General features: G+C 38.4%; 1 long non-coding RNA gene across 1 annotated transcript in view; it reads left to right on the top strand.

The window, feature by feature from the left end:
- Window positions 1-6,948, top strand: part of LOC106727818 — a 13,770-nt gene extending 6,822 nt beyond the window's left edge. Inside the window, exons 2-3 of the long non-coding RNA XR_001364072.1 lie at window positions 4,273-4,398; window positions 6,806-6,948. This is a non-coding gene — a long non-coding RNA (uncharacterized LOC106727818). The remainder of the gene's footprint in view (window positions 1-4,272; window positions 4,399-6,805) is intronic.
- Window positions 6,949-8,938: the final 1,990 nt, after the last annotated feature.

The raw sequence follows: 8,938 nt of genomic DNA, 5'->3' as shown, positions 1-8,938 counted from the left end.
TAGAGGCCCAGCACACAAATCACATGAGACTCAGACCCGCCACGCCACGCAGGACTCCAGACCCACCGCACCGCGAGACCCATCAATGCACCTCCTGGTGACTGGTTGTTTGGTCATTATGGCATTACGGGCACTGGCCTTTTATAATATAGATAGTTGGTATACAATCCTATATGGGTTATATTAGTTTTGGGTGTATGATACAGTGATTTGACATTTTAACACCTTACAATGTGATCATCCCGCTAATTCTAGTGACCATCTGTTACCAGGCAAACTTATCACAAGATTATTGACTATATTCCCCTTCACTTTTTCACCCTTCCTCCACCCTCTCCCACCTGGCAACCATCCCTTTGGTCTCTGAGTTCTATGTCTCTATGAGTTAAAGCAGGACTATTTTTATCCCCTTTTGAGGAAAATGGGGCTCAGTGAGCTCAACTAACTTCTTCAAATCACACAGCTAATCAGTAGAGAACATAGGATTTAAATCCTGGTCTGCCTGATTTAAAGCCCATGTCTTCCTATTAGATCAACTGGGAAGAAGTTTCCAATAACCAAAAAAATGAAAAGTGGCTTTTTAATATCACATGAGTCACACACAGAATCAGGATTATGGCTAAGTCTCTGACTCTTGCCACCAAAGCACTCACACCCACATAGTTGCCTCCCTAAGGCAGAGTGATGATGGATATAGCAGCATCTCTTGTCAAGCTGACTTCTTATGGGTCTGGGATGTGTCAAGTTCCAAATAAAGAATTTCAGTCTCCACCAGAACAAATCTCTCTGAAATGGGGATTTTTGCAAATTATTGGGTCACTGATTTGCAAGCACAGCACAGTTAGTTACTGTTGTGAAACTCTATTCCCCATGATCCTAGCAACAATTTTAAAACAGAAAAATCTTACTCCAGAATGAAATACCCTGTTTTTGATCTACATACTCATCTTCTCAGAAATTATTGTAGGACAAAGCTCACAGTTGATCATGAACCATGTTCTAACACTATTTGCCACAGAGTCAAATTCAAGATATAAAATGGGTCTGCTTTGGGCTCCATCCAAGAAGATTTAGTTACTTGAATACCAAAAAGGCCTTATTATAATGATTTTTCTCCTAGAAGATGCCTAAGGGCAGACCCTGTAGGAAGCTAGGATAATAAGTAGAAGGAATCCTGGGCCAGGGGATCTGAGATTAAACTCTGTTCCCAACTCTGGCTCAACTTACTATGAAACCAAAAGCAAGTCACCTGTCTTTGTAGATTTTGTTTTCCTCAGCTACAAAATGGGAATAAGGTGCCTCCAAAACCATTTCCAAAGTCAGTAAGAATTAGATCAATTGAGATGATGGATATGAAAGTGATTTATGAGTGATAATAAAATGTGTCTGAATAAGGGATAACTATTAATAGACAGAGGTTCTTCCATTGGGGTTTTTCTTCTGGGTACAGAAGAGGAAAAAGAAAAAACCTTTCATTTCCAGGGTCCTATAATGTTTGCTCCATCTCCCATGGCCACTGGCAGATGCACTATGGCTGATCACTTTCCAGGAAACCAAGGGAAAGGTGGGGCTGGTCTTGTTAAGCAATTGCTTCAAGATACTGGAGAATGGATAAAGGGAGACATTTTCTTACCCCATATTCTCCTACCCTTTCTTTTCAGGTAGAAAGAAGTGCTTGCCAAGTCCAGACTTTGGGAAAGCTCTGTGTGAATTGGGAAGTCATTTCTCTTCTCTGAGCCTCTATTTCCTAATATGTAAAATGAAGAGGTTGAATATAGTGATATTTAAGTTTAGGGATAACAATTTAATTTATTGCCAAAAAGAAATACTTTTGAACGTGATAACATGTATTATTAGTAATTGCACCAGGATGATCATGGCCTGTTTCAGGCAAAATGAAAGTATGGGCATTTTATTTAGCCCTGTTTCAACTTGCACTATTAGTAGGAAAACAAAATGACCCTGTGAAAAATAAATTACAGCTCCTTCAGTGTCATCTTGGCCACATTGAATTTTGGTTCTACAGGTTGTTTCTACATTATTCTCATTCACCAAGAGAAAAAGTAGGTTTGCAGTTGTTCGTATGGAAAAAGACATGCAGGTTATGATTATTATAATAGCTCTGTTAACTCAAAAGAATGCCACAATGCAGCTGTAAACCTACTTTTGCCCTTCCCTTGTATATAAAAGAGCCTGCATGTCATAAAGCATTTCTACATCCTTTATCTCCATGTAACAGCCCTGTGAGGCAAGCATGCAAAGGTGTAAATCCCATTTTAGAGACTTTTTTAAAGGCCTAGAAAAAGTCAAGGACTTGCCCAAAGTCATGGAGCAAAGAGAAACAAAGCCATGTCCTAGACCAGTGATGGCGAATCTATGACACACGTGTCAGAGGTGACACGCGAACTCATTTTTTTTGTTGATATTTCTTTGTTAAATGGCATTTAAATATATAAAATAGCCAATTCATAACAGTAGCAACATTACAGTTATGAAGTAGCAACGAAAATAATTTTATGGTTGGGTCACAACATGAGGAACTGTATTTAAAGGGCCAGAAGGTTGAGAACCACTGTCTAAGGCAGTGATGGCGAACCTATGACACGCTTGTCAGAGGTGACACGCGAACTCATTTTTTTGGTTGATTTTTCTTTGTTAAATGGCATTTAAATATATAAAATAAATATCAAAAATATAAGTCTTTGTTTTACTATGGTTGCAAATATCAAAAAATTTCTATATGTGACACGGCACCAGAGTTAAGTTAGGGTTTTTCAAAATGCTGACACGCCGAGCTCAAAAGGTTCGCCATCACTGTCCTAGACTCTTAGCCCTGTGCTTATTTCATTGGGCCAGATTAGTAATGAGGGAACTTATTTTTCAAAGACTGGCTTTAGGCCAGCCACCTTTCATCCAAAAAGTTTCTTTTCTATCCATAACAATGACATTCAAAGCATGTCAAAGAATTTTTTTGGACCCCCCTAAAGCTTGACCAGCAACTTAAAAATCAGATGAGGAAACCAATACCCAGATAGAATGAGTTTTCCAAGATGACCCATTAAGACCCACATCCAAGTAGAATTTAGATCCCCAAATTTCTCCTTTAGCACTCTTTCAATATTCACTAAACACAAACATACATAACATATATCCATTCACCACCTTTCAAAGACTCATGAATTACTTTTTTATTTTCTAACATTGGGAAGCCTCAAGCTATTACTTCCTTTCTTTAGCTTAGAGAAGTAAAAGTGGAAACTATTTAAGTCTAAGGCATTGCAATGGCCACTTGTTATTTCTCTTCCTTGAACTTCCAGTGTAGATTAAATTAAATTCAGTTTCTTCATCAGCAAAGCTTCTGTAATTCCAAATGTCTACCAGAGCCCTGAGGGCACAGCCAAAGGGAGCTTGCCACACAGGAATGAGCACTTGGAAAATCTATAATGAACTTAAGTTAGGGTTAAGTTCAGGTTCAGCTACTCCTTTGCGGCATTACCTTGACCAAGTTATTTCCTCAATCTGGGCCTCTGTGTTGTTTTTTTTTTATCTCTGAAATAAAAGAGTTGGATTAGGTCACGTCTAAACATCCTTCCAGCTCTAACAAGCTGTGAGTATACAAAGTGTAGGTGTAGATGTTTTTGAGTGGAGGGCTGATCAAATTCTTTTCTGTTCATTAGTCTCATAGGAGTCACTGCCCAGGAGAGGTTTTGTCTTCACATCTTGCTGGTAGATATTTCCTATCCCTTTGCCTTCTTCCTGTTTCCCTCCTGCTGATTAGCACAAGTAACTACTTGTGCCAGCCAAAAGAAGCAAAGGTCTGGTCACCCTCTCCAGTACACACTAGGGGTGTTGAGTTAGATTAGAGGCATTAGCCAAGTTGCTTAATTGGCTGAATCCTCACAATCTAATACAGTTCTGGAAAACATTGCTCAAAGCCTAATCATTTATTTCCTAATTTATTGCCTGTGCTGATATCATCATTGCATATATTTTTCTAATGAACTGTAACTACAAGACAAAAGAACAATTCCATGATATGCATTGATGTCACTGTTTGAGTCCAAATGGCCCTGAAGATGGAGGAAAAGAAATATGTAGCAATGACTCATTCCTAATACAGAGGACCAATAGCACAATTTGTGATTCTGAGCTGAAGGTTCAGACACAGGATACCCATTCTGTCAGTCTTCCTTTTATGTGGGAAGTGCAGCTGGTTGGAGTTGACTGCTGTGTTTCTGCTTACCCACACCCTCTCTCTTTCTTCTCATACAGAAAGTTCTTATTCAGTGGAAAACCCATCCAAGTATTATGCATAAGATAGACTCTTCCTACATAACCAAAGAGGCAAACCTATGTCTTGGGTCTGGTCCCCATATGAAGATGAAGGCCAGAATGAAAGTGAATATTATACCAAAGCAAGTCAATCCAATTCCTCACCATGAATTTTCTGGTTTTAGAGAATTATTTTTCCCCATTGGGTTTACTTAGTTGATAGAGTGCAAGTCTTAGGTGAGTATCCTACTCATACATGGAGAGAACTGGAAAGAAAAAAACCTATGTTATCTGAGACCCTGGGTAAAGCCATGTATAAAGCAAGGCTACATTTCAGCTTTTCTGTTACTGAGTTAATATATTCCCTCTTTGGTTTATGTTAGTTTGAGTTAGGTTTTTGTAATATGCAATTAAAAAGAATCCTGACTCTTGTTAGCTGCTTATTAAAGTCTCCATAGAACCTTTGACTATCAGAGTTGCAAGAACTTTTAATGTGTTCAACTCCATTGTATACATAGAGAGGATCTGTCAAGGTTACCCAAAGAAGTTACAGAACTAGAAGGCAGATTTCTAAATTAACCTAAAAGGTCCTTCAGGCCATGGTCGAGTAGCTCAGTTGGTTAGAGTGTTGTCTTTAATACACCAAGTTTGGGGCTTTGATCCCCAGTCAAGACACATACAAGAATCAACCAATGAATGCATAAATAAGTGGAACAACAAATTGATGTTTCTCTCTCTCTCTCAAATAAATAAATAAATAAATAGTCCTTCAGAGGTCACTTAATCCAATTCTCAAAGTTATTTTAACATCAATCCTACAGTGTCAAACAGAGGGGGGAAAAGTCTCAACTTTGAGCATCATTTTTTAAGAGCCGTAGGAGTGCCACAGCCCTGAGCTTCCCAAAAGTGTTGTGTTCATACATTCGTGCCATCCTCTTATTTTTGTTACACTTTTATTGCTATTATAATTCCAGAATAAAATGCCTAGCTTCAAATGTCATTCACTGTTTTCTTGCAAACTGTTTGAACTTGGCCAGATTAGTTATAATATTGTGCATCAGTTTCTTCATCTACAAAATAGAGGTGGTAAAAATAGTGCTCACTTTATAGAACTATTATAAGTATTCTCAAAACTCATGTATTTAGACCAATGGTTGGAATATAATACTCAATAATTTTTGACTGTTACTACTAGTTTATGATTTTTTAAACAACACTGAGAGACAAGACAACTTATAGATAAGTAAGTTAAAGACCAGAGAGGATAAAAGACATGCTGAAGGTAACATGGTAGTTAGTGGAAGAACTAAAACCAAGTCCCAATTCACATGATTCTTACTTTAAATTGTGTTCCATAAACCAGTTGATCATTTCAGATTGTGCTTACTCATTCACACATTCATTCTTACATTATTGTTTCATGTACTCATTAATTCAGTGAATATTTCCTGAGAACCATAGGTCCTATTAAGCCCTAGGATCTGTCATTTAAATATCTGGGTTCTAGTCCCAACTCGTCACTAAATCACTATTGAGGACTAGGTCAAGTGATTTCTCTTTGGGCACCAGTTTCTTCAATAGACTGGGCAAAATGTCTCCATGGCTCCTTGCATAGCAAGCTCCTATTTGTGTTTTTAGTGTTACATTATTGGAAGATAAAAAGATGCAGTCTTGGTGCAGAGGAACCCATGACCAAGCCAGAGAAACAAATATATAAATGTGATGTGGCTTCCACATGCAGGGTTGACAAGAAAGTTGATTTCTGGCATATTCTGAAGGCCCTCTCTCACCCCCAGATGAATGACCATGAACAAGAACTTCATATTGAGTTGCACACTGGTGGCCCTTGGGCCCAGTGAAACTTTGTGAAAGTGTTTTGTTTGGCCCATGGTGCTTTTTTAAAAACTTTAGCTCAACTTTCAACAGCTGGGAAGTTTCTCATTAAAACCCAGATTCCTGGCTTCTCTTGAAATAGCATAAGATCTAACAAAACTGGACTGGAATTATGAATGACAACTGACATCTTAGAGCTTAACTATTTTAGAGGGGATACATGTCTCCGTAATTAGAGGTGAACACTTGGGTTCATATTGAGGCAGACTGTATGAATTCAAACATCAATGATGAGAGAGAATCATGGGAATCGAGCCTACAACCTGGGCATGTGCCTGACCAGGAATCAAACTGTGACCTCCTGGTTCATAGGTTGATGCTCAACCACTGAGCTTGAATTCATGAACAAGAACTTCATATTGAGTTGCACACTGGTGGCCCTTGGGCCCAGTGAAACTTTGTGAAAGTGTTTTTTTATCATGCACATTTAAAAACATTCATGAGAGAGGATGAGAGGGGAAATGAATGTTTTGTAATAACCTGAATATATATATTTTAGATTGAGGACTTTAAGTTTCCGGATTTAATTAGGAATTCATTTTAGGCGAGACAGGGACCAGCATGCTTTGATATTTGATTAGGAGAAATGCTTCTAGACCTAGACAAATCACTTATAAATGTTATCTTCATTTCTCCACAGGTCATTTGAGTTGGTGACTCTGGGTCTTACTTTGATGTACTGGTAACCAGACTCTCTACAGAAAGAAGTTTTGATTTGTAGAGTTTGCCAAATTCACTGTGTAAATACTCCCACCATAAATAAACACAAGGGTGGTTTAACAATTTCTCATGACATTTCTGAAATTTTAGCAATTGGGTCTTGTGAGCCAGTATAAGCAGACTCAACATAGCAGGTCTATCTAATTCTAGAATGCGGGCATATAAAGATTTTGCTACTTTTCTCTCACTTTGATTTCTATGGAGAAGACAGAATAAATATAAAATATAAGCCATGCCTACCTTCAGAGGCATTTTGGTCTAGGTCAAGAGATAAGAGATAAAGCTAACACTTTTGAAATAATTAGAGGGCCTTTCAAGAAGAATCAGTACCTTATTCAAAATCTCTGCTTGAATGTCCAATAAAAATATCAAATTCACTACATCTAAAATAAGTTTATTGGATTTCCTTCCAAAACTATATTGTATTTCCCCAATCGTCCCATCTCAATAAATAACCTTTCACCCAGTTCTCATGTTAAAAGAGGAGTCACTCTTGATTCCTTCCTATTTCTCACCCTCCTTTTTTAAATATGATTTTATTGATTTCAGAAAGGAAATAAGAGAGAGAGAGAAAGAGAGAGAGAGAAACATCAATGATGAGAGAGAATCATGGGAATCAAGCCTACAACCTGGGCATGTGCCTGACCAGGAATCAAACTGTGACCTCCTGGTTCATAGGTTGATGTTCAACCACTGAGCCACACTGGCTCAACCCCCTTTTTAAATCCAGAAACAAGTCTTGTTTATTCACCTTCAAAATTTATCTTAACTTATCCAAATTCCAGCCTCCTGTTACAATAACCCTAGTCCAGCCCCTTTTACACCCTCTCCCCCAGCCTGGTCTCTAAATCTCTCAGCTCTTCCTCACCATCAGTTTCTACCAGTTATTTCTTGTCTCCAGCCCTACACATTTGCCATGATTAGCTCCTTCTCATTCTTCAGATACTTGTTTAAATGTTACATCCTTACAGAAATCTTCTCTGCCTATCCTGTCTAAAGTAACTCTCCCTACCTGACCAGTAATTCCCCATTCCATCAACCTGCCAATTGTCACACCTTGTTTACTTATTTATGGCTTGCCCCTCCTCACACACACAAAATATAAATTCCACGAGTGTAGAAATCTTTTATGCCTTGTTTTTGCCCTATATCTTCAACCTAGCACAGTGCTTAACACATAGTAAACATTAAATAAATATTTGTTGAATGAATGAATGAGCAAATGATAAAGGTGACATGAGGAGATGACATTTCAAAGAGTCCTTTGGTCTCTAACATTTTAAGAGTCTGTGGCTTTAAGAGTGTATTTTTATACTTTCTTATGTTGGTCCAGTTCTTAAAGTAGAGTAGAATTCAGTGGAGAGACAGATAAATGAAGGCACCAACAGTCAGCAGTAGTCTGGGGCGACTCCCTGGAAGAAGTGGAAATATACTAGGCTTCTCCAGCATTCTGAATTACACAAAAAAGATCTGTCACCTTATAAAAATTTTCACCCTAATCTTTATTTCAATTGCCAACTACTCTACTTAATGTCAAATGTGATTGTGTTTATGAAAACTTGATGAGCACACTTTTCAGGAACATCTACCTTCTAAACTGCTGTGTTCTTAACTCTGTGTATGTGTGTGTGTGTGTGTGTGTGTGTGTGTGTGTGTGTGTGTGTGTATGCACGTGTGAACTCAAATATCAGGTTTGATATAGATCAAGAACATGCAGAATTTGGCCAAAGGCCCATAGACTCGACCCCCCTTGGCTGGCTTGATATCTGAAGGAAGGATCTGTTCCACCCTTCAGAGAAGATCCATTTAGGACAGGAAGTGAGTCATCTGTGTTCCACAGAGGACCCATCACAGGTTGGACTATACTAAATGTGAAACAGATTATACTGGAACAAAATCATGACATATTTGTTCCCTCCCACACTGTGGGACATTTCATAACCCCTTGTTACTTTACCCTGAAACTTTCAGAGCTGAAAAAGTCTTCCGAAATCACCTGTCTGACCCTCTTGTTCTATGCAGAGGGAAACTGAGGTCCAGAAAAGGGTGGTGC

This window comes from Myotis brandtii, unplaced genomic scaffold (genome assembly GCF_000412655.1).
Source record: "Myotis brandtii unplaced genomic scaffold, ASM41265v1 scaffold483, whole genome shotgun sequence".
Taxonomy (NCBI): domain Eukaryota; kingdom Metazoa; phylum Chordata; class Mammalia; order Chiroptera; family Vespertilionidae; genus Myotis; species Myotis brandtii.
This window is presented reverse-complemented; position numbering and strand designations above follow the sequence as displayed.